Genomic DNA, 23,748 nt, shown 5'->3' on the forward strand with positions numbered 1-23,748 from the left:
CTTGAATGGGGTAAATCACTAAGATTTCAGTTCTTTTGGGTCCATTCCTCCTGGCCTCATTTTTTGGCATTGTCCTGAGGCCTAGCACCAGAGTGAGCAGGAACTCCCAGCTGTCAATCATCCTCCTATTTCCCCGCCAAGCTCAAGGTGGGGGCGGGGACAAAGGGAGAAGGCCCTTATTTCCCTCCCCACCAATCAGGCCAGAAGTCCGACTGCCAATCATGTGCCATTCTCCAACCAGGAGAGGCGATGGCAGCACCCTGTGGGTTGATTGGGCTGGCACGATGCCAATCACCTCGGACGGCCCCATTCAGCGGGGGGGGGGGGGTTCTGCGTCGGAACCCGTGATGCCATTGGCGTAGAGCCACGCCAATCATTGGTACGGACCTATCATGCGAGCCGGAGTTTCCCCCGCCCCACAATCTATTGAACTGATTGGATAAGAGGTACGTCAATCACTAATATGGACCAATAGAATAGAGCGGTGTTTTCTCCCTCCCCCTCCCCGGAGCCTATGAAGATGGTTGGACGGGAGGTATGCCAATCGTTCGCCCGGACCAATCCTCTCAGAGGCGAGATTCTTCGCCGGAGATTCCTAAAATGATTGGACAGTAGGCACGTCCATCATTTGCGCAGACCAATAAGGCAAGAGACCGGCCCTCCTCGGAATATGTGATGATGATTGGTTCTATGGTGCGTCGATCAACACGGTTGTCCAATGGTTTGAGAGGCGGGGTTTGTTGGCGAAGTCCTTTTAGTTTATTGGGTAAGCGGTACGTCAATCACTGATCCAGACCATTCCGCCCCTAAACGAAGGTGGCGAGCCGATTGGTTCCGAGCAACGTCAATCACTGGCGCAGTCGAATCAAGCGAGAGGCGGGTTTTCAACCCCGGGAGGCCCGTGAGCCGACTGGGCCGCGGGGCCGTCAATCAGATAGGTTGGACCAATGGAGATCTGATAAGCCTTCGGGGAGGGGAGGGGAGTGGGTTGGGTTGGGGGGGGGGTGGGGGGTGTGGTGGGCTTTGGTGCCGGGCGGGACGGGGCCAATCGGCGCGGTTGTTTGGGTGGGCGGGGCTGAGCGGCGCCGGTTGTGTTGGAAACGGGCGGCGGAGCCCGGGGAGCGGCGGCGGCGGAGGAGGAGGAGGAGGCGGATAATAAGGCGGGTGAGTGAGTGAAGGAGGAGGGGAGACCCTCCCTGCCTCTCCCGGCGGGAGCTGGTGGGGGGGTTGGGGGGGGGGAGAGTCTGCTGGGGGGGTGGTGGTGGGAACAGACAGAGGCCCCCCCCCCACCCCGGGCTGTGATTGGGGGGGGGGGGGGGGGGATGAAGGCGAGGAAAGAAATGGGGGTTAACCCCCCCTCCGGACAGGCCCGAAGCCTCGGGCTGGAGTAGCAGAGCGACCCGGGTGAGAAGAGGGGGGGTCTGGGGGTGGGTCGGGGGGGTGGGTGGTGTAGCCTGGCACCTGAGAACCACCCCCCTCCATAAACCAGCATTAACGTCCATCACCTCTAAATACCCCAATAAATAAAATGCAAACCAGCAGAGAGAAAAAATAAATAAATTTACAGATGAACGTGAAAATTAAACCAGAAATGCTCCTAATTTTTGCATTGACAAATTACAGCACTGAATCTGCAACAGCTATCTGGTTACCCATTACAGTTAAATTTTCAATGTTGAGGTGATTGGACAAGATGCACGTCAATGTTGAACATTTTTAGCACAATATTCCAAAAAAATTCAAGACTGTGATTCCTGATTCTGTATTCACTATTCTGAAAATTCAAGACTGTGATTCCAGATTCTGTATTCACTATTCTGAAAATTCAAGACTGTGATTCCAGATTCTGTATTCACTATTCTGAAAATTCAAGACTGTGATTCCAGATTCTGTATTCACTATTCTGAAAATTCAAGACTGTGATTTCAGATTCTGTATTCAATATTCCAAAAAAATTCAAGACTGATTCCAGATTCTATATTCAATATTCCAAAAATTCAAGACTGTGATTCCAGATTCTATATTCACTATTCCAAAAATTCAAGACTGTGATTCCTGATTCTATATTCAATATTCTGAAAATTCAAGACTGTGATTCCTGATTCTATACTCATTATTCTGAAAATTCAAGACTGTGATTCCAGATTCTATATTCAATATTCCAAAAAATTCAAGACTGTGATTCCAGATTCTATATTCAATATTCCAAAAATTCAAGACTGTGATTCCGGATTCTATATTCACTATTCCAAAAATTCAAGACTGTGATTCCTGATTCTATATTCACTATTCCAAAAATTCAAGACTGTGATTCCTGATCCTATATTCAATATTCTGAAAATTCAAGACTGTGATTCCTGATTCTATACTCATTATTCTGAAAATTCAAGACTGTGATTCCAGACTCTATATTCAATATTCCAAAAAATTCAAGATTGTGATTCCAGATTCTATATTCAATATTCCAAAAATTCAAGATTGTGATTCCAGATTCTATATTCACTATTCCAAAAATTCAAGACTGTGATTCCTGATTCTATATTCAATATTCTGAAAATTCAAGACTGTGATTCCAGATTCTGTATTCAATGTTCCAAAAATTCAGGACTGTGATTCCTCATTCTATATTCAATATTCCAAAATTCAATATTGTGATTCTAGAGTATAGAATCGGAAAACCACAGTATGGAATTTTTGAAATATTATTAACAATTACAGTTAAATTTTCAATATTGAGATGATTGGACAAGAAGCACGTCAATGTTGAAAATTTTTAACACAATATTCCAAAAAATCAAGACTGTGATTCCTGATTCTATATTCAAAATTCAAAAATTCAGTGCTGTGATTTCTGATTCTACATTCAAAATTCAAAAATTCAAGACTCTGATTCCTGATTCTATATTCAATATTCAAAAATTCAGTACTGTGATTTCTGATTCTATATTCAATATTAAAAAATTCAATTCTGTGATTCTAGAATATAGAATCAGAAAACCACAGTATTGCATTTTTGGAATATTATTAACAATTACAGTTAAATTTTCAATATTGAGATGATTGGACAAGAAGCAGATCAATGTTGAAATTTTTTAAGACAATATTCCAAAAATTCAAGACTGTGATTTCTGATTCTATATTCAATATTCAAAATTTCAATACTGTGATTTCTGATTCTATATTCAATATTCAAAATTTCAATACTGTGATTCTAGAGTATAGAATTGGAAAACCACAGTATTGAATGTTTGGAATATTATTAAAAACTGCAATTTTTTTCAATGTTGATCATATTTGACACTGAAAATCACTTGAATTTTCAATATGTTTTAGTAAAAATTAGTTAGATTTTGCAAATATTGCAATTGTTTGCTGTTGGCAATCATTTGAATTTTCAGTGTTTTATTAAATATTAGTTAAATTTTCAATATTGCAAATATTTCATAATAAAAATCACTTGAATATTTAATCAAAAATTAGTTAAATTTTCAGTTGCAAATATTTGATATGAAATTACAGTTGAATTTTCAGCAAATCTTAAATTAGTTAAATTTTAAATGTTTTTATTAAATATAAAAATTTAAGCAATATTCAAAATTAATGTATTATGGATTATTTTCAAATATGCTATAATTAATGTCTAAATGTTAGATTTTTAAAATTTGCAGTATATTTATATTTGACTGTTTCACCTATTAGATATTTAAAATCTCCAGTTTGATATTAATGAAATATTTAAAAATAAACAGCGTTTCATTAACACCAATGTTATCAATATAAATATTGCATGCCAATAATATATCTGTGCTTTTAAAATGTTGGAATTTTTTTTCTGAATATTGAGTATTTATAGCAATACTTAAAGTGAATTCTTGGCAAATATGAATTATTTTAGTCTGTAACTGGAGCACAATCAGTTTCTAAATGTTGTAATGGTGGATGGTAACATCAAAGCTAAACATTAATCTTCAGCATATGAACAATTTTTTTTTAAGTAAACGGATAATTAATATTGTCTCTGATTATTTAACTCGTGTGTGGCTTCGACTGTTCTTGCAGTTAGTTTTAATTTTTCTCTTGTGTAATTCACCAAATATCTCCTCATCATGTAGAAGAACCTGGGTCTTAAAAGAGGTGGCTAATCAGGTAGTAGATGCACTGGTGTTAATTTTTTAAAGTTCCCTAGATTGTGAAAAAGTTCCATCAGACTGGAAAGTAGCAAATATAGCCCCCCCTATTCAAGAAAGCAGGGAGGCAGAAAACAGGAAACCATACGCCAGTTAGCTTGACGTCTGTCATGGGAAAGGTCTTAGATTCGATCATTAAGGAGGTTATGGCTGGGCACTTTAGAGAATCTCAAGGTAATCGGGAAGAGTCAGCCTGAATTTGTGAAAGGGCAATCATGTTTAACCAATTTATTGCAGTTATTTGAAGGAGTAATCTGCGCTGTGGATAAAGGGGAACCTGTAGACGTGCTGTAATTGGATTTCCAGAAGGCATTTGATAAGGTTATTGTGGAAAACAAAAACTCGTGTTGTAGGGGGTAACATATTAGAGTGGATAGAGGATTGGCTGGCTGGCAGGAAACAGAGAGTATGCATAAATTTGGCAAATTGGATCCAGAATTGGCTGAGTGGCAGGAAGCAGAGGGTGATGGTCGAGGGGTGTTTTTGCGACTGGATGCCTGTGTCCATTGGGGTTCCACAGGGATCGGTGTTGGGTCCTTGCTGTTTGTGGTATATATAAACAATTTAGACTTGAATGTGGGAGGGTTGATCAGTAAGTTTGCAGATGACATGGAAATTGGTGGGGTGGCAAATAGTGAGGAGGATAGCCTTAGATTACAGGAGGATATAGACGGGCTGGTCAGATGGGCTGATCAGTGGCAAATGGAATTTAATCCGGATAAGTGTGAGGTGATGCATTTGGGCAGGACAAACAAGGCACGGGAATACACGATGAATGGTAGGACCCTGGGAAGTACTGAGGATCAGAGGGACCTTGGTGTGCATGTCCACCAGCCCCTTAAGGTAGCAGGACAAGTAGATAAGGTGGTTAGGAAGGCATATGGGATACTTGCCTTTATTAGCTGAGGCATAGAATATAAGAGCAGGGAGGTTATGCTGGAACTGTATAAAACACTGGTTAGGCCACAGCTAGAGTATTGTGTGCAGTTCTGGAATCCGCATTATAGGAAGGATGTGATTGCACTAGAGAGAGTGCAGAGGAGATTTACCAGGATGTTGCCTGGGCTGGAGAGTTTGAATTATGAGGAGAGATTGGATAGACTGGGGTTATTTTCCCTGGAGCAGAGGAGATTGAGGGGGTGATTGAGGTGTATAAAATTATGAGAGGCATAGATAGGGTAGACAGGAAGGAACTTTTCCCCTTGGCGGAGGGATCAATAACCAGGGGGCAGAGATTTAAGGTTAAGTGGCAGGAGGTTTAGAGGGGATGTGGGGAAGAATTTTTTCACCCAGAGGGTGGTGGGAATCTGGAACTCACTGCCTGAAAGGGTGGTAGAGGCAGAAACCCTCATAACGTTTAAGAAGTATTTGGATGTGCACTGGCGATGATGCCCTGGCATACAAGGCTATGGGCCTAGTGCTGGAAAATGGGATTAGAATAGTTAGGTACTTGTTTGACCGGCGCAGACTTGATGGGCCGAAGAGCCTTTTTCTGTGCTGTAGACTTCGATGACTATGACTAAATGGGTATTTTTCGGATTGGCAGGATGTGACGAGTTGAGTCCCACAGGGGGTCTGTGTTGGGGCCTCAACTTTTTACCATTTACATCAATGACTTAGATGAGGGGAGTGAAGACATGGTAGCTAAATTTGCGGATGACACAAAGAGAGGTAGGAAAGTAGACTTGAGGTTGCAGACGGATATAGATAGGTTGAGTGAGTGGGGAAAACAAGGCACGGGACTGGGGGCTGTTGATGTAAGATAGTCACGAGCTAATCCAGTCGGGAAATTGAGGAGATGGAGTTTAATGTGGGAAAATGTGAAGTTGTTCACTTTGGCAGGAAGAATAAAAAAGGAGAGTATTACTTAAATGGAGAACAGCTGCCGAACTCTGAGGTGCGGAGGGATCTAGGTGTTCTAGTACGTGAGTCACAAAAAGTTAGTATGCCGGTGCAGCGGGTAATTAAGAAGACTGATGGGATGCTATACTTTAATACGAGAGGAATTGAACGTAAAAGTAAGGATAAAAGCAAAATACTGTGGATGCTGGAAATCTGCAACATAACCAGAAAATGCTGGAAATACTCAGCAGCTCTGGCAGCATCTGTGGAGAGAGAAACCGAGTTAACGTTTGGAGTGCGTGTGGCCCTTCTTCAGCTCGGAGGATGGGAATGCGGAAATCGAAACGCCAGAAGATCAGCCGTGATCTTACTGAATGGCGGAGCAGGCTCGAGGGGCCGAATGGCCTCTGCCCTTTGTCGTATGTAAAAAAAAAGATTCACAAGAATGACACCGGAACCGAGAGGGAATATGAAACAAACTGGGCTCTTTTCTGCAGAAAAGAGAAGGCTAAGAGTTACCTGAAGATTGCACAAGAGGTCTGATAGGGTCGGCATAGAGAGGAAGCGGGGAGAGACCGGGACTGGGGGCTGTTGATGTAAGATAGTCACGAGCTAATCCAGTCGGGAAATTGAGGAGAAATTTCTGTTGAGGTTTCGAATTCTCTTCCACAAATGATAATTGATGCTGCCTTTGAAATCTGATATTGAGAGATTTTTGCTTTCCGAAGGTATTAAGGGATCAAGGGTGAAGGCGGGTGGATGGAGTTAGGTCACAGATCAGCCATGGTCTCACTGAATGATAGAACAGGCCCGAGGGGCTGAATGGCCTCCACCTTTTCCTAACTTGAGGCAGGACCTCGGGTAGTCAGGAATAAATCCGATGGGGAACTCAGGAGAAATTTCTTCACCCAGAGAGCGGGGAGAAGGTGGGACTCGCTCCCACGGGGAGTGGGGAGAATGTGGGACTCGCACCCACGGGGGAGCGGGGAGAATGTGGGACTCGTTCCCGCAGGGAGCGGGGATAATGTGGGACTCGCTCCCGCAGGGAGCGGGGAGAATGTGGGACTCGCTCCCGCGGGGAGAATGTGGGACTCGCTTCCGCGGGGAGAAGGTGGGACTCCCTCCCACTGGGAGAATATGGGACTCGCTCCCACGGGGAGTGGGGAGAAGGCCGGACTCGCTCCCACGGGGAGTGGTCGAGGTGAGTCGCAGAGATGGATTGAAGAGGGGGGAAGCTGGATAAACACATGAGGGAGAGAGGAATAGAAGGATATGTCGATGGGGGTGAGAAGGAGAGGGGGTGGGAGGAGGCTCATGTGGGGCAGAAACACTAGCACGGAGCCGAGGGGCCGAACGGCCTGTTTCTGTGCTCCATGTTTTACCAATTTGTAGATCTTGTTCATTGTGAGATTTATCTTTGGTTTTTGAAAGCGGGACTGTTTCAGTGAATGCAGGGATAGAGTGGACGTGGGGAAGATGTTTCCATTAGTAGGAGAGACTAGGACCCGAGGGCACAGCCTCAGAGTAAAGGGAAGACCTTTTAGAACAGAGATGAGGAGAAACTTCTTTAGCCAGAGAGTGGTGAATCTATGGAATTCATTGCCACAGAAGGCTGTGGAGGCCGGGTCATTGAGTATATTTAAGACCGAGATAGGTTCTTGATTGGTAAGGGGATCAAAGGTTATGGGGAGAAGGCGCGAGAATGGGGTTGAGAAGCTTATTGGCCATGATTGAATGGCGGAGCAGACGCGATGGGCCGAATGGCCTAACTTCTGCTCCCATGTCTTATGGGAGCTGATGTTTTAAGGCCTTCACCAGGCTGTGATTTGAGCATTTGCAGTGACTGTTGCCCTTTAATTCTGAATCGGGGATCATTTGCCCTCTTGCCTGTGAGGTTCCCCCTGCCTGAATGGGGGCAGGGCGACGACAGGCGTGGTGCGCTTTGCAGCCCCCCCGCTTTGGCACGCGAATGTAGTTTTGCCAAGTGGAAGGGGCTGGTAAGTTCCGGAAGCTGCGGCCAAGTTATGCGTGTTGAAAGCGGTGGCTGAGGGGCTCCCCTTGACAGGGGACATGTGGGAAGACCCCTGAGCTGGTTAGGGTGGCCCCCCTCACTGCCTAGACTCGTGGGAAGCATCGACAGTATCCGGGGGGCAAGGGGAGGGTGATGGGATGGGAAGTGGGGGGGGGGGCAGAAAATTTTCCTGTTTTTTTTTGTAGCGTGTGTGATTCATCTGACAAAACTTTTTATTTTGCCTTACTGTCCTGGATGAATTTGCACCCATTTTGCATGTTGCGGCAGGCTGGGCAGGTCTGTGAAGCGTTGAATCGGTTGGAAATTTGATAATTACAATGCTGGAGGATATTAATTAAAGAAGATGGTGGTTGCTGCAAGTGCTTTTCAAGATGCAGTCTCTAACCCCACCCTTCCCTGCCCCTGCCCTGTGTGAGATCTGATCCGGGTGGCAACCTCCTTTCTCTGATCTTTGACATCCAGCCGTGGTTTAACATCTCATACTGAACAACGGCTCCCCTGACAGTGCAGCACTCCCTCATTACTGCCCCCCTGACAGTGCGGCACTCCCTCAGTACTGACCCCCTGACAGTGCGGCGCTCCCTCAGTACTGACCCTCCGACAGTGCGGTGCTCCCTCAGTACTGACCCTCCAACAGTGCGGCACTCCCTCAGTACTGACCCTCCGACAGTGCAGCACTCCCTCAGTACAGACCCGTCGACAGTGCAGTGCTCCCTCAGTACTGACCCTCCGACAGTGCGGCGCTCCCTCAGTACTGATCCTCCGACAGTGCAGCACTCCCTCAGTACTGACCCTCCGACAGTGCGGCACTCCCTCAGTACAGACCCGCCAACAGTGCGGCACTCCCTCAGTACTGACCCTCCGACAGTGCGGCGCTCCCTCAGTATTGACCCCCTGACAGTGCGGTGCTCCTTCAGTACTGACCCTCCGACAGTGCGGCGCTGCCTCAGTGCTGACCCTCCGACAGTGCGGCGCTGCCTCAGTCCTGACCCTCCAACAGTGTGGTGCTCCCTCAGTACTGATCCTCCGACAGTGCGGAGCTCCCTCAGTACTGACCCTCCGACAGTGCGGCACTCCGTCAGTACTGACCCCCCGACAGTGCGGCGCTTCCTCAGTACTGACCCTCTGATTGTGCGGTGCTCCCTCAGTACTGACCCCCCAACAGTGTGGCGCTCCCTCAGTACTGACCTTCCGACAGTGCGGCGCTCCCTCAGTACTGACCCTCCAACAGTGCGGCACTCCCTCAGTACTGACCCTCCGACAGTGCAGCACTCCCTCAGTACAGACCCGCCGACAGTGCAGTGCTCCCTCAGTACTGACCCTCCGACAGTGCGGCGCTCCCTCAGTACTGACCCTCCGACAGTGCAGCACTCCCTCAGTACTGACCTGCCGACAGTGCGGCACTCCCTCAGTACAGACCCGCCGACAGTGCGGCACTCCCTCAGTACTGACCCTCCGACAGTGCGGCGCTCCCTCAGTATTGACCCCCTGACAGTGCGGTGCTCCTTCAGTACTGACCCTCCGACAGTGCGGCGCTGCTTCAGTGCTGACCCTCCGACAGTGCGGCGCTGCCTCAGTCCTGACCCTCCGACAGTGTGGTGCTCCCTCAGTACTGACCCTCCAACAGTGTGGAGCTCCATCAGTACTGACCCTCCGACAGTGCGGCACTCCGTCAGTACTGACCCCCCGACAGTGCGGCGCTTCCTCAGTACTGACCCTCTGACAGTGCAGTGCTCCCTCAGTACTGATCCCCCAACAGTGTGGCGCTCCCTCAGTACTGACCCCCTGACAGTGCGGTACTCCCTCAGTACTGACCCTCCGACAGTGCGGCACTCCTTCAGTACTGACCCTCCGACAGTGCGGCGCTCCCTCAGTACTGACCCTCTGACAGTGTGGCGCTGCCTCAGTACTGACCCTCTGACAGTGTGGCGCTGCCTCAGTACTGACCCTCCGACAGTGCAGCGCTGCCTCTGTACTGACCCTCCGACAGTGCGGCGCTGCCTCTGTACTGACCCTCCGACAGTGCGGCGCTCCCTCAGTACTGAGCCCCCGACAGTGCGGCGCACCCTCAGTGCTGACCCCCCAACAATGCGGCGCTCCCTCAGTACTGACCCTCCGACAGTGCGGCACTCCCTCAGTACTGACGTTCTGACAGTGCAGTGCTCCCTCAGTATTGACCCTCTGACCATGCGGCGCTCCCTCAGTACTGGCCCTCCGACAGTGCGACGCTCCCTCAGTACTGGCCCTCCGACAGGGCGGTGCTCCCTCAGTACTGACCCTCCGACAGTGCGGCGCTCCCTCAGCACTGAACTCCCTGACAATGTGGTGCTCATGCAGTACTGACCCTCCGACAGCACAGCACTCCGTCAGTGCTGACCCTCCGACAGTGCAGTGGTCCCTCAGTACTGACCCTCCGACAGTGCGGTGCTCCCTCAGTATTGATCCTCCGACAGTGCGGCGCTCCCTCAGTATTGACCCTCCGACAGTGCGGCACTCCCTCAGTACTGACCCTCCGACAGTGCGGCGCTCCCTCAGCACTGAACTCCCTGACAATGTGGTGCTCATGCAGTACTGACCCTCCGACAGCACAGCACTCCGTCAGTGCTGACCCTCCGACAGTGCAGTGGTCCCTCAGTACTGACCCTCCGACAGTGCGGTGCTCCCTCAGTATTGATCCTCTGACAGTGCGGCGCTCCCTCAGTATTGACCGTCCGACAGTGCGGCACTCCCTCAGTACTGACCCTCCGACAGTGCGGCGCTCCCTCAGTACTGACCCTCCGACAGTGCGGCGCTCCCTCAGTACTGACCCTCCGACAGTGCGGCGCTCCCTCAGTACTGACCCCCCGACAGTGCGGCACACCCTCGGTACTGACCCCCCAACAATGCGGCGCTTCCTCAGTACTGACCCTCCGACAGTGCGGCGCTCCCTCAGTATTGACCCTCTGACAGTGCGGTGCTCCCTCAGTACTGACCCTCCGACAGTGCGGCGCTCCCTCAGTACTGACCCTCCGACAGTGCGGCACTCCCTCAGTACTGACCCTCCGACAGTGCGGCGCTCCCTCAGTACTGACCCTCCGACAGTGCGGCGCTCCCTCGGTACTGACCCTCCGACAGTGCGGCGCTCCCTCAGTACTGACCCTCCGATAGTGTGGCGCTACCTCAGTGCTGACCCTCTGACGGTGCGGCACTCCCTAAGTGCCAACCTCAGTACCAGCGCTGGGAGTGTCAGCCTAGGCTGTAGTGCCCATTGTGGCGAGAGTGCTGCACACTGAGCCTTGGCTGGCACTTGGTTCAGTGAGTGTCGGGTGGAGTGTGCATTTGCTTTTGGATTGATCATCAAGTGGGATCTGAGAAATAGGAGCCGGGGCAGGCCATCTGGCCCATTGAGCCTGACCTTCACTGCGAACGTGGCTGATAGAATCCTAGAACAGTTACAGCACAGAAGGAGGCCATTCAGCCCTTTACCTCAACTCTATTTTCTGCCCCATCCCTTAATTCCTTCAGTGTCCAAACACCTCTCAACCTCAGTCTTGAATCTACTGAACGATGGAGCACCCACCACTCTCTGGGGTGGAGAATTCTAAAGAGTTGCTATCCTCTGAGTGAAGACATTTCTCCTCACCTCAGTCCTAAGTGTCTGTCGGCTTATCCTGAGACTGTGACCCCGGCGTTCCCAATTGGGGGTGGTGGTGGGACTCTGCCTCTCGGCATCTACACTGTCAAACCCTTTTACTTTTCAATGAGATCACCTATCGTTCTTCTAAACTCCCGGGAATAAAAGCCCAGTCTTACTCAATCTCTCCGCCGAACACCATCCCCTCGTCCCCGGATGCAGTGTAGCGGACCTCCGTTGCACTCCCTCTCAGGTAAGTGTATCTTACCTGAGGTGAGGAGATTGACAGCTGTGCCTCTCCAACCCTGTACGTCTTCAAATCAATTTCTGAGATGGGAAGAAATGTCTCCCCTCAGAGGCTTGTGAGTCTTTGGAATTCTCTGCCCCAGTGGGTGATGAATCTTTGGAATTCTCTGCCCCAGTGGGTGGTGAATCTTTGGAATTCTCTACCCCAGTGGGTGGTGAACCTTTGGAATTCTCTACCCCAGTGGGTGGTGAATCTTTGGAATTCTCTACCCCAGTGGGTGGTGAATCTTCGGAATTCTCTACCCCATTGGGTGGTGAACCTTTGGAATTCTCTATCCCAGTGGGTTGTGAACCTTTGGAATTCTCTATCCCAGTGGGTTGTGAACCTTTGGAATTCTCTATCCCAGTGGGTTGTGAATCTTTGGAATTCTCTATCCCAGTGGGTTGTGAATCTTTGGAATTCTCTATCCCAGTGGGTTGTGAATCTTTGGAATTCTCTATCCCAGTGGGTGGTGAATCTTTGGAATTCTCTATCCCAGTGGGTTGTGAATCTTTGGAATTCTCTATCCTAGTGGGTTGTGAATCTTTGGAATTCTCTATCCCAGTGGGTTTTAAATCTTTGGAATTCTCTATCCCAGTGGATTGTGAATCTTTGGAATTCTCTACCCCAGTGGGTTGTGAACCTTTGGAATTCTCTATCCCAGTGGGTTGTGAATCTTTGGAATTCTCTATCCCAGTGGGTTTTGAATCTTTGGAATTCTCTATCCCAGTGGGTTGTGAATCTTTGGAATTCTCTATCCCAGTGGGTGGTGAACCTTTGGAATTCTCTATCCCAGTGGGTTTTAATCTTTGGAATTCTCTACCCCAGTGGGTTGTGTATCTTTGTAATTCTCTACCCCAGTGGGTTGTGAATGCTTCATCATCGAATACATTTGAGGCTGAGTTAGACAGATTTTTAATCAATGAAGGGGTCAAAGGTTATGGAGGGGACAGGCAGGTAAGTGGAGTTAAGGCCACCATCAGATCAGCCATGATCCTATTGAGTGGAGTAGGCTTGAGGGGCTGAATGGCCTCCTCCTCTTACGATCTTGCATTGACCATTCTTTGCCTGGTTTGCCTCTCACTGCCTGGTTGGAACTGGTTTTAACCCAGAATGATGAACTCAACTTGGGATCTCCTGGCTCGGATATATCACCCCACCAGACGTATTACTTGACTAAAACGTGTCACCATGAGAACCTTATTGAAAAACAGTCACCGAATGTTAAAATTAGCATTTTTGTGTGCTGTTTATTTTCGATGTTGATGCCTGTTGTGACCTCATCTGGCTGAGGGGAATTGGTAAGGCCAAGTGTGAGGAGGCTGGATTGTCGCTGAGAGAGATACACCTCCCCAGGGATGAGTCAGCAGCAGCTGTGTGTTTTCATTCAGCTCCCTCCACCTCAAACCGTCAGGCTCCATAACCCAGTCGGGCCACTTGCTTATGTGTAACAGCAACCTGCCTTCATATAGCACCTTTGTGTGGTAAAACCGCCCAGGGAGCTTCAGGGAAGCATAGGTCAAATAGAATTTGACATCGAGCAGCGCAAGGAGCTTTTACGACAGGAAAGAGGTCGTTTTAAGAAGCATCTTAAAGGAGGGGGCAGCGAGAGTTGGAGAGGTTTAGGGAGGCGCTTGTAGAGCTTAGGGCCCCAGGGTAGCTGAAGGCACGGCCGCCAATGGTGCAGCGATGGGAATCGGGTGATGCTCAAGGAGCTGGAATTGGAGGAGCGCAGAGATCTCGGAGAGTTTTAGGAGCTGGCGGAGGTAACAGAGCTAGGGAGGGGTGAAGGGGCTGGAGGAAGTTACAGAGATAGGGAGGGGTGTAGGGGCTGGAGGAGGTTACAGAGATAGGGAGGGGTGTAGGGGCTGGAGGAGGTTACAGAGATAGGGAGGGGTGTAGGGGCTGGAGGAGGTTACAGAGATAGGGAGGGGTGTAGGGTCTGGAGGAGATTACAGAGATAGGGAGGGGTGTAGGGTCTGGAGGAGGTTACAGAGATAGGGAGGGGTGTAGGGGCTGGAGGAGGTTACAGAGATAGGGAGGGGTGTAGGGGCTGGAGGAGGTTACAGAGATAGGGAGGGTTGTAGGGGCTGGAGAAGGTTACAGAGATAGGGAGGGTTATAAGAGCTGGAATAGGTTACAGAGATAGAGAGGGTTATAAGAGCTGGAGGAGGTTCAGAGATAGGGAGGGATTTGAAAACATTGGATGACAAATGGAGGTATTGCCAGAACAGAAACTGAGGAGTCGACAATTGGCCTCAGTGCCCTTTGCTAGCGATTTGAAAATTATCTGACGTGCACATTCTCGGTTGTTGTCCAATGCTCCCTGACCAGGAAGAAATGAAAGGATTTGAATTTATAAAGCTCCTTTCTCAACCTCAGAATGCCCCAGTGCATCAGGGCTTGGGTTGAGAAAGGTGATATATAAATGCAACTCTTTGTCTCTTCTTTACAGCTGATCAAGGCATTTTCTTGAAGTGTAATAACTGCTGTCAAGTGAGTAACACGGTGTCCAAACTGGGCACAAAAAGATCCCACAAATGAAATATTTCACTATCATCTGTACAAGATGTTAGTTGAGGGATAAATATTGACCCCCAGGATACCGAGGAGAACTCTCCTCAGCTCTTATAGCCCTCCCTATCTCTGTAACCTATTCCAGCTCTTATAACCCTCCCTATCTCTGTAACCTTCCCCCACCACCCCCCGGCCAACCCTCCCACCCTTCCTGTGGCAAATATGGAAACGTTTGCATCCATCCGAGAGGCTGCAACTGCAGCACTCAGTTTAATTCATCTGACAGTGCGGCACTCCCTCAGTACTGACCCTCCGACAGTGCGGCACTCCCTCTGTACTGACACTCCGACAGTGCAGCGCTCCCTCAGTACTGACCCTCCGACAGTGCGGCTCTCCCTCAGCACTGACCCTCCGACAGTGCGGCTCCCTCAGTACTGACCCTCCGACAGTGCGGCACTCCATCAGTACTGGCCCTCCAACAGTGCGGCACTCCCTCAGTACTGACCCTCCGACAGTGCGGCACTCCCTCAGTACTGACCCTCCGACAGTGCAGCACTCCCTCAGTACTGACCCTCCAACAGTGCGGCACTCCCTCAGTACTGACCCTCCGACAGTGCGGCACTCCCTCAGTACTGACCCTCCGACAGTGCGGCACTCCCTCAGTACTGACCCTCCGACAGTGCGGCACTCCCTCAGTACTGACCCTCCGACAGTGCAGTATTTCCTCAGTCCCCGCATGATTTTATGCTCAAATCTCTGGAGTGGGGACTTGAACCCTCGACCTTCCGAATCCGAGGCGAGTATAATTTCACCCTTCCAAAAGGGCACTGCCAAGACAGCGAAGCTCCATTTTAATATTCTGATCCTTATGTTCCAATCCCTCCAAGGTCCTCGCCCCCTCCCTCGGTCTGTAACCCCCTCCAGTTCTCCCCTCTCCAAAATTTCTGGACTCCTCTACTTCAGGCCTCTTGAGCATCCCCCGATTCCCATCGCTCCAATATAGGCGGCTGTTCCTTCAGCTGCCTGGGGCCCTAAGCTCTGGAATTCTCTCCCTAAACCTCTCTCCCCCTGTCTCTCTCTCCTTCTTTAAGACTTTCCTTAAAACCGACCTCTTTGACTGAGTTTTTAGTCACCTCTCCCTAATATCTCCTTATGTGGCTCGGGATCAGATTTTGTCTGCTGTCGCATGTGTGCAGCAGCTTGGGCTGTTTTATGATGTTAAAGGTGCCATAGAAATGAAGCTTGTTGGTTCTACAGCTTGTCTTGTGTGTAGGCCTGTGACCGGCAGTCCTTTGTGTTGAACCCTGTGTCACCGTACACTGTCTGCCTATAATCAGGGTTTTGTGCAATTAAATTCTTCATTGGAACTCTGTTCCTCAGAGAGTGGTGGAGGCAGTGTCAGTGAATTTGTTTCAGGCAGAGGTGGATAGATTCTTGACTGACAAGGGAGTCAAAGGTTGTCCGGGGGTGTGGGGGGGGGGTGGTGTAGGCAGGAATGTGGAATCGAGGTCACAATCAGATTAGCCATGATCCTATCGAATGGCAGAGCAGGCTCGAGGGGCCGAATGGCCTACTCCTACTCCTACTCCTAATTTGCACGTTTGTATTAACCCGAGGCTTGTTACTGTCATTTGGGGGCAGGGTATTAGGGCAGGAGAGGGTATGCTCCCAGGAAAATATTCTGGCCTGTGTCTCCCTACCACATAAAATGTAGTTTCCATTCGCTTCCGTCAATGGGAGCTAGTTGCTTCTTCCCTTGTCAGGTAGGAAGTGTGGAGTGAAATGTGTACCCCTTTCTGTTTGAGGAATCCAGTACGTAGCACCGAATATCTCATGGAGCACAGGCACAAGCAAGTGTCCTCTTATTCGCTCAGGGCACACGAGCATCGCTGGTCGGGCCCAGCGTTTATTGCCCATCCCTAATTGCCCCCTTGAGAAGGTGGTGGTGAGCCGCCGCTGCAGTCCCTGTGGCGTGGGTACACCCACTGTGCTGTAGGGAGGGTTTCGACCCAGCGACAATGAAGGAAGGGGGTGACATATTTCCAAGTTGGGATGGTGAGTGGAGGGGAGGGCCTGAGTGGGCGGTTTCCGTGGCGCTGGACTCGATGTCATGCGTATCTGAAGTGTGCCTCGTGTCAGCCTGAGCTGGACTGAGCGGACGGCACTCTCTCTCCCTTCCTGTGCCGGATGACCGTGAGTCCAAACCCGACTCCCAGACTCGAGCACTCGGTGGGTGGGGTGAGAAGGCGCTGCCTTTTGAATGCGGTGTTAACCCGTTTCGGGTGAGTGGAAAGGATCACTAGTGGAAGAAACCAGTGAAAGGAATGCTCAGATAATCTGGTTTTTTTTTTGAAGATGTTGGTTGAGGGAGTAATGTTGCCCCGGTAACCAGGAGCTCTCCTGGGTTTTCCAGTAATATCATCAGATCTTTTCCTCCCACGGAGAGCAGCTTGGCTCTGCTTTTAAGATGCCCAACATTCCCCCCCCCCCAGAGGGAATTAGCCTCCCTGTTAGGAGGGCAAATACATGCACGTTGGGCAGGCAGGGACTGATGAACGTGACAGTGCCCGACAGTGCAGCGCTCCCTCAGGTAGGGCTTGAGGCTGAATAAGTATTAGCCGGTCCTCCACGGGCAGCAATGGGACGGAATTAACAGATGCGTTTTGGAGCACTGTCCCTCCTGAGCGCTGGGATTGACCCGTGACGCACCTCCTGTGCCCACGTGAACTGGAGAAAGCATCACCCCCACAGGGCGGCCTGAAGTGAAGCAAATAAAACAAAAAAAAACCAGGTTACCAGGCCAGTGACGGAGGTGAGCTTTGGCAGGGCATGCTCGAGTGTCTGTGCTCTGATTTGTGTGGTCCGGGGACGCGGTAGAGCAAAGAACGTTTCTGACTTGCCTTTTGTCCCGTCTCAGGACCCCCCCCCAGCAACAGAGCGCCTCTTGGCCTCCAAATCTCTTTCGAAGGATAGTCACTATTGCCATGTAGGAAAAGCAGTACAGCAAGATCCCCCCCGCCTCCACAAACAACAGTGCGACCCGTGACACCAATAAACTGTTTAGCTGTGGAGGGCTACATGTTGGGCAGGGCTTTGAGGAGAGTTCTCCTGTTGTCCTTGGCATGTGTGTGTGTGTGTGTGTGTGTGTGTGTGTGTGTGTGTGTGTGTAGGGTTGTGTGTAGGGTTGTGTGTAGGGTTGTGTGTAGGGGTGTGTGTGTGTGTGTGTGTGTCTGCGTGTGTCTGTGTGTGTCGGCCAGGATTGTGAGGCTCAAACTTAGGATCTTCCGATTGAGGCGGGGAGTGCTGCCTGCAGAGCACCGGCAGCAAGTAAATATAACCCCATGTTCTACAGTCAGCACACCTTGACAAAAGAAATGTGTATGTCCTTGTGGATGTGTGCAGTGTTGCCACAGCAGTCTGAGGGTATTCAGCCCCACGGTGTGGCATTGGAGTGCCATTTAAACCAGCCAGGGCTGGCAGCTTCCCTAAGCCGGAAGGTGGTAATCGACCGGGTGTGGGCTTTTCTCTTAGAACAACCCCACAGCTTTCAGGAGCGTTATCCTCCTCTGGTGCCAGCCGATGAATGAATTGACATCAATTTCCACACTTGCAATGGCGGCGTCTCTCTTAATGTTCAGCGTTTGCATGTCAAAGGTGCGGTTGACATTTGCTGCCTCTCCCTGGTTGCCCCAAGAAGGTGGCAGTGGGCTGATGGAAGGTCATTGAACCGGAGGAAGATAGAATCCTGTCTTCATTGAATGTCTCCCAGGGACATTCTAAAAGAGCTTCAAGTTCAGTCAATTGCTTTGAAGTGCAGCCAGCAGGATGCAAATAAACGTTTGGTAGCTCGTTCTCCCTCGCCTCTGGGTCAGAAGGTTGTGGGTTCGAGTCCCCACTCCAGGGGCCTGAGGCCACAACCCAGGCCGACACTTCCAGTGCCAGGACTGAGGGAGCATCGCACGGTCAGAGAGTCAGTGCTGAGGGAGTGCTGCACGGTCAGAGAGTCAGTACTGAGCGAGTGTTGCACTGTCGGAGGGTCAGTGCTGAGGGAGCGCCGCACTCTCAGAGGGCCAGCACTGAGGGAGTCTTGCACTGTTGGAGGGTCAGTACTGAGGGAGTGCCGCATTGCTGGAGGTACTGTCTTTCAGATGAGACATTAAACTGAGGCCCCCATTTGCCCTCTCAGGGGACATATAAAATCCCAGGACCACAATTGGTTGAAGAGCAGAGGGTTCATGGGTGGGTTTTCCTGTGTCCTGGGGCCGATATTTATTCTTCAAACAACATTTGGTCATGTATCACTTGGGTGTTTGTGGGACCTTGCTGTGCAATTTGCACAGCCAATTTGTACCCTGCAAGTGCCCAAACAGCCATGAGGAGCCTGGCCAATGCTGGGTAGGAGAAGTATGTTTTCCAGGGTACTGGGAGCACCGCCTGCTCTCCTCCTGAATGCCACAGGATCTTTCGCCCCACCAACTGTTCAGCACTGCCCTGGTGTGTCCACGGATAATCAGACAGGCTCAGCTATTTCCCTTCCCACTCCGAGGCGAGGGCACCACCAACTGAGCCCCCGTTAACACAGGCATAGGAGCAGGCCATTCAGCCCTTCGAGTTGTGTTCCACCATTCAGTGAGATCATGGCTGATCTGCATCTGAATTCCATCCACCTGCCTTATCACCATATCCCTTTTTTACCCTTGTTCGGCAACAGCCTACTGCTATCGGATTTAAAATGATGAATTGAGCTAGTGTCTGCTGCTTTTTGTGGGAGAGGGTTAGCACAGGCCTACCATCCTGAAGGTGTCGACTGTTGCTAGCTTCCAGCTCTTTGGTAGCCTGGGGTAACCACTGGAACCTGTAGGTCTGACTATTCCTTCTGCACAAGCAGAGAACCGTGAGGGTCAGAGACATATCTGCCTGCTCAAAAGATGGAAGACAACATTGGAGTTGAGCTGGGCTCTGTCCTCTTACGGCACCCACACTCGCACACTTTTTGGCAGGGTTAGAGACCAAGGGCACCTGTTGAATTTAAATCCTCACTATACCCAGGGAACATGCATGCCTTAGTCCCTGTCTTATTTGAGTCTCGCTGGCTCCACGCTGGTTACAGTCTTAACACGTCCCTTAGTTTAAAAAAAAACAACCGTGAGTTAACTTTCTACATGTCTGGGGTGAAGTGTGGCCATGTGTTCATTCGATTCAAGCTTGTTCCACACCTGTCCCTTTCAGACACTCCCAGGACAGGTACAGCACGGGGTTAGATACAGAGTAAAGCTCCCTCTACACTGTCCCCATCAAATCCTCCCAGGACAGGTACCACACGGGGTTAGATACAGAGTAAAGCTCCCTCTACACTGTCCCCATCAAACACTCCCAGGACAGGTACAGCACGGGGTTAGATACAGAGTAAAGCTCCCTCTACACTGTCCCCATCAAACACTCCCAGGACAGGTACAGCACGGGGTTAGATATAGAGTAAAGCTCCCTTTACACTGTCCCCTTCAAACACTCCCAGGGCAGGAACAGCATGTGATTGCCTTGGAGTAAAACTCAAACATTGTTCCTCTATGTCAACCTCAAAAATGCCACTCGCAGCTCGGCTGTGGCAATTTTTTGATTTTGCTGGGGTCACCCAAAAGCTTATCTGATTGAGATTGGCAATTAACCCCAAACACCAAGCTGGAGTGGAATTGTCCTAGGTTTCAGCATGGAGCACTCTTGCAGCCAGCAGAGCTTGGAGCAAGTTTTCTGACAAAGCTGTATTGCCTCTCATAAGCTACTATGATGCGACATTAAAGCGCAGTCCACCCATCTCCATAAATGTAACTGGGACCAGTGGTTTAGGTCTAATAGAAGCTTCACTGAATCTTGCTCTCGTCTCTTGAGTGTTTTGTCTTGATGCCCCAGGCGACTGTATCACATTTGAGCTTGTGACCAGAGACCCAAGGTCTTGTGATCTGAGCTTTTCTTTAAAAACAACCTTAATTTATGTTTTGCAGAGAATGTAGCATCTGGAGGCCACTGGTGCCATTTCCCCCTCTGGAGCTCCCTTTCGGTCATTGCATTCTCACCCAGGATGACGTGGCTCGCCGTGTGAACCCAGACACCTTTGCTCTTTGTCCCTCTGAATGGTTCAGGAGACTCGGGCAGGTAAGGAGAAATTCCTACTCCATCCGTCGGGAGGCAGACTGCTTCATGGCGCTACCAAAGGTGCTGCTGTCGAGTGGCAGAGCAGGTGTGTGGAGGAAGGCGGGCAGCCGCTTTATGGGAGGTTTGACGCTGGTGCTTTCCTTCCCTTCCCCCTGTAGAGCTGCACACAACACGTTCCAGAACCCATCTCCAGACAGGGAGGCGCCAGTTATCATTGTCAAACGCTTTGATATGTTTCCCTTGTCAAACAGCACCCCCCCACCCCCATACCTCTCTCGCCCGCTCCTGGGCCTGGAGTAAGGGAGCGACCCACTGTGCCAGCTGGCGTACCCTGACTGTGAAGCCCCGTGGTACTGAGTCCCAGCCGGCACTGAGCCTAGATGCCAGCCCGCACTAACCGAGCGCTGCGCTGTCAGAACTGCCGACCTTTGGATGCCTTGTGAAGCAGCGGGCCTGCCCAGCTGTGGAGGGCAAAGCTCAGGCTGCGATGGGGAGGTGGTGGTGGTGGGGTTGGCGTGCTGACGGGATGAGCTGGTCACTTGCCGGGGTGACCGGCAGGAGTCGGGACGGGCTAGCGTCAGCTTTGCCTGCCCAGGCACTCCCCTCACTGAACGTGTTGATGCTTTCGCGTGCTGTGCTGAAGGTTTGACGCAGCAGAAGTTGTTGTTTGTCCATGTCGTGCTGGTGGGCACATTTGTCTGTGAGGTGGAGCCTGTTGTGTCTGGTCTAGTGCCGCTCAAATGTTGGAGCTGCCCCAGCCTACCTGCCTCTAAGGATGAATATGTTTCTGTGTTACTCTCTGCAATGCATTTGTGTTTTGTGTTCTCCCTTCAATTTTCCCATTGCCCTCCAGGAGGCGCTGGCGGCCCTTCAGCACCTCGCCCCCACAGCGCCCACTCTTTTTAATTCACTCCCAGGATGTGGGTGCCGCTAAGATCTGTTGCCCTCTGGGGATGTAGCTGAGTGGCTTGCTGGGCTGTTTCAGGGGGCAGGTAAGATTGCTGTCGACCTGGAGTCACTTGTTGGCCAGCCTGGCGTGAGGATGACAGATTCCCTTCTCTAAAGAGGCAGATGGGTTTTTGCGGCAATCGATGGTAGTTTCAAGGTCACTGTTACCCACCCCCATTGCTAGGATTAAAAAAAAAGCTGAATTTGAGCGTCTACTCGGGGAACAATCCAACAAGATCCGCCGTCTCCTTTTCCCACAGGGCCTCGAGGACATTACAGTGTGGAACTGCCTGGTGGACTTGTGGGCAAACATAAGCAATAGCAGCAGGAGTAGACCTGTTCGAGCCTGCTCCGCCATTCAGTACGATCATGGCCGATCTTGGGCTTCAACTCCATTTACCCGCCCGCTCCCCATACCCCTTAAATTCCCTGAGACCAAAAATCTGTCTGTCCCAACCTTAAATATATTCCAACGATGGAGCATCCACAACTCTCTGGGGCAGAGAATTCCAAAGATTCACAACCCTTTGGGTGATGTAATTTCTCCTCCATCTCAGTCCTCAATGATCGGCCCCTTGTCCTGAGACTGGGAACCCCCCCCAACCCACCCCAGTATTTTAGATTCCTCCGACCAGCGGAGGCAACCTCTGTGTCCACCCCGACAAGCTCCTTTTCTCTGCGTAAGCTTTCCCTGCCTGGGTAGTGTGGCACTGCCCAAGTGACTGGAGCATTCCACTGCAGTGTGGCCTGACCCCTCCCTGGCAAGTAGAGCCTCAGCACATCGTGGCATTTGGTGTCTGTGCCCTGAGAGCCTGCACACAACTGGATGCAGCTGCTCGCATAGCCTGGCCATCAGGATGAGGCCGATGTTGTATCCTCCCTGTTCCGTTTGGCTGAGGCTAATCTCTAGCCTGCTCACCGTTGCTCCGTTTTGAGGCCTCTTCACAAAGCGTCAACAGGGCTCCAAAGGCAGGCGCTTTCTGCTCTGTATGGCTTCGTACTTGCACCACACAGCGCGCGGTCCTAATGGGCAAGGAATTTGAAGCAATGCACAGAAGGAGGCCATGCGGCCCGTCACGTCTGCACCGGCTCTCCAGATGAGCGTTATGACCTGGGGCCATTCTCCTGCCTTTTCCCCGTAACCCCTCCACGTTTTTTCCATTCAAGTAATCATCTCATGCCCCCCCCCCCTCGAGGGCCTCGATTGAACCTGCCTCCGCCGCACTTCCAAGCAGCGCGTTCCGGCCCCGAACCATTCGCTGGGTGAAAAAGTTTTTTTTTTATCTCACGTCACCCTTGCTTCTTTTGCAAAGTGACGAGGTTCGACAGCGGTGAGCGAAACTGTGAGCAGATCAGATATTGGGACATCGGGAAAGGTTGGGCCAAAATAGCGAGGCTCCGCTTTTAGAAATCCTGGACACGTCTGCACTTTGAAATCTGAATGGATCCGCTCGCCGCGGCACTGGGGATATTGCAGCCATCGGAAGGATGGGGAAGAGGGGAAGCAGAATGCTTTCCCTGGAAAAGAGAAGGTTGAGAGGTGACGGGGTGGCTGAGCTTAGGATTGAAAGGGACTGGATAACCACGGAGAGCTGTTTTCACCTTGTCCGGAGCCAGAGGACACAGCCCGTGCTGGAGGGAGGTACATTTAAAACTAATCTGTACAAAGAGTCTGAATGCAAGTTGTTGCTGCTGGATTGGAGAGGGAAAAAAATATCAGAATCGGCCTGATCACTATCTAAGCAAAGAGTGCTCGTGTCGGGTTTGGGTTAAGTGAGGATCAGCCTGTTTAGCCACTGGCTCAGTTCGCACTGGACACCTGGGCACAGTACCCAGGAGGCGCTGACCATATCCGTGGCACTCCAGGGACGATCAGCACTTGGAGAGAGGCGGGGTGGAAAAGGAAAACGGCTGCCAGGGATTGGAGTCCACGTCCTGTTGTCACACTGCTGCCTAGCAGGTATTCTGTTTTTTTTTAAAAACATTACGCAGTCTTTAAATATTTCCTTCAGAATCGCCAGCCTGAATCTGGGCACTTGTGGGCTTTGAGCCTGCCTGCTTCACTGCGCAGTGATGCGACTCGCTGGTGCTGACGCTCAGGAAACAAACGCAAGGAATGTGCGTTTTCGTAGTGCCTTGTAATGTTGACACTGAGCCGCAGAACTCCTTAGTC

The 23,748-nt window shown here is 50.5% G+C and overlaps 1 protein-coding gene across 1 annotated transcript in view; it reads left to right on the top strand.

Annotated features, from left to right (window-relative positions):
• The first annotated feature begins 1,102 nt into the window (after window positions 1-1,102).
• gatad2b (GATA zinc finger domain containing 2B) overlaps window positions 1,103-23,748 on the top strand; it is a 114,891-nt gene continuing 92,245 nt past the window's right edge. Inside the window, exons 1-2 of the mRNA XM_041181769.1 lie at window positions 1,103-1,164; window positions 20,477-20,627. The gene's annotated coding sequence lies outside the window, so the exon portion shown is untranslated. The remainder of the gene's footprint in view (window positions 1,165-20,476; window positions 20,628-23,748) is intronic.

This window comes from Carcharodon carcharias (assembly GCF_017639515.1).
Source record: "Carcharodon carcharias isolate sCarCar2 chromosome 36 unlocalized genomic scaffold, sCarCar2.pri SUPER_36_unloc_2, whole genome shotgun sequence".
Taxonomy (NCBI): domain Eukaryota; kingdom Metazoa; phylum Chordata; class Chondrichthyes; order Lamniformes; family Lamnidae; genus Carcharodon; species Carcharodon carcharias.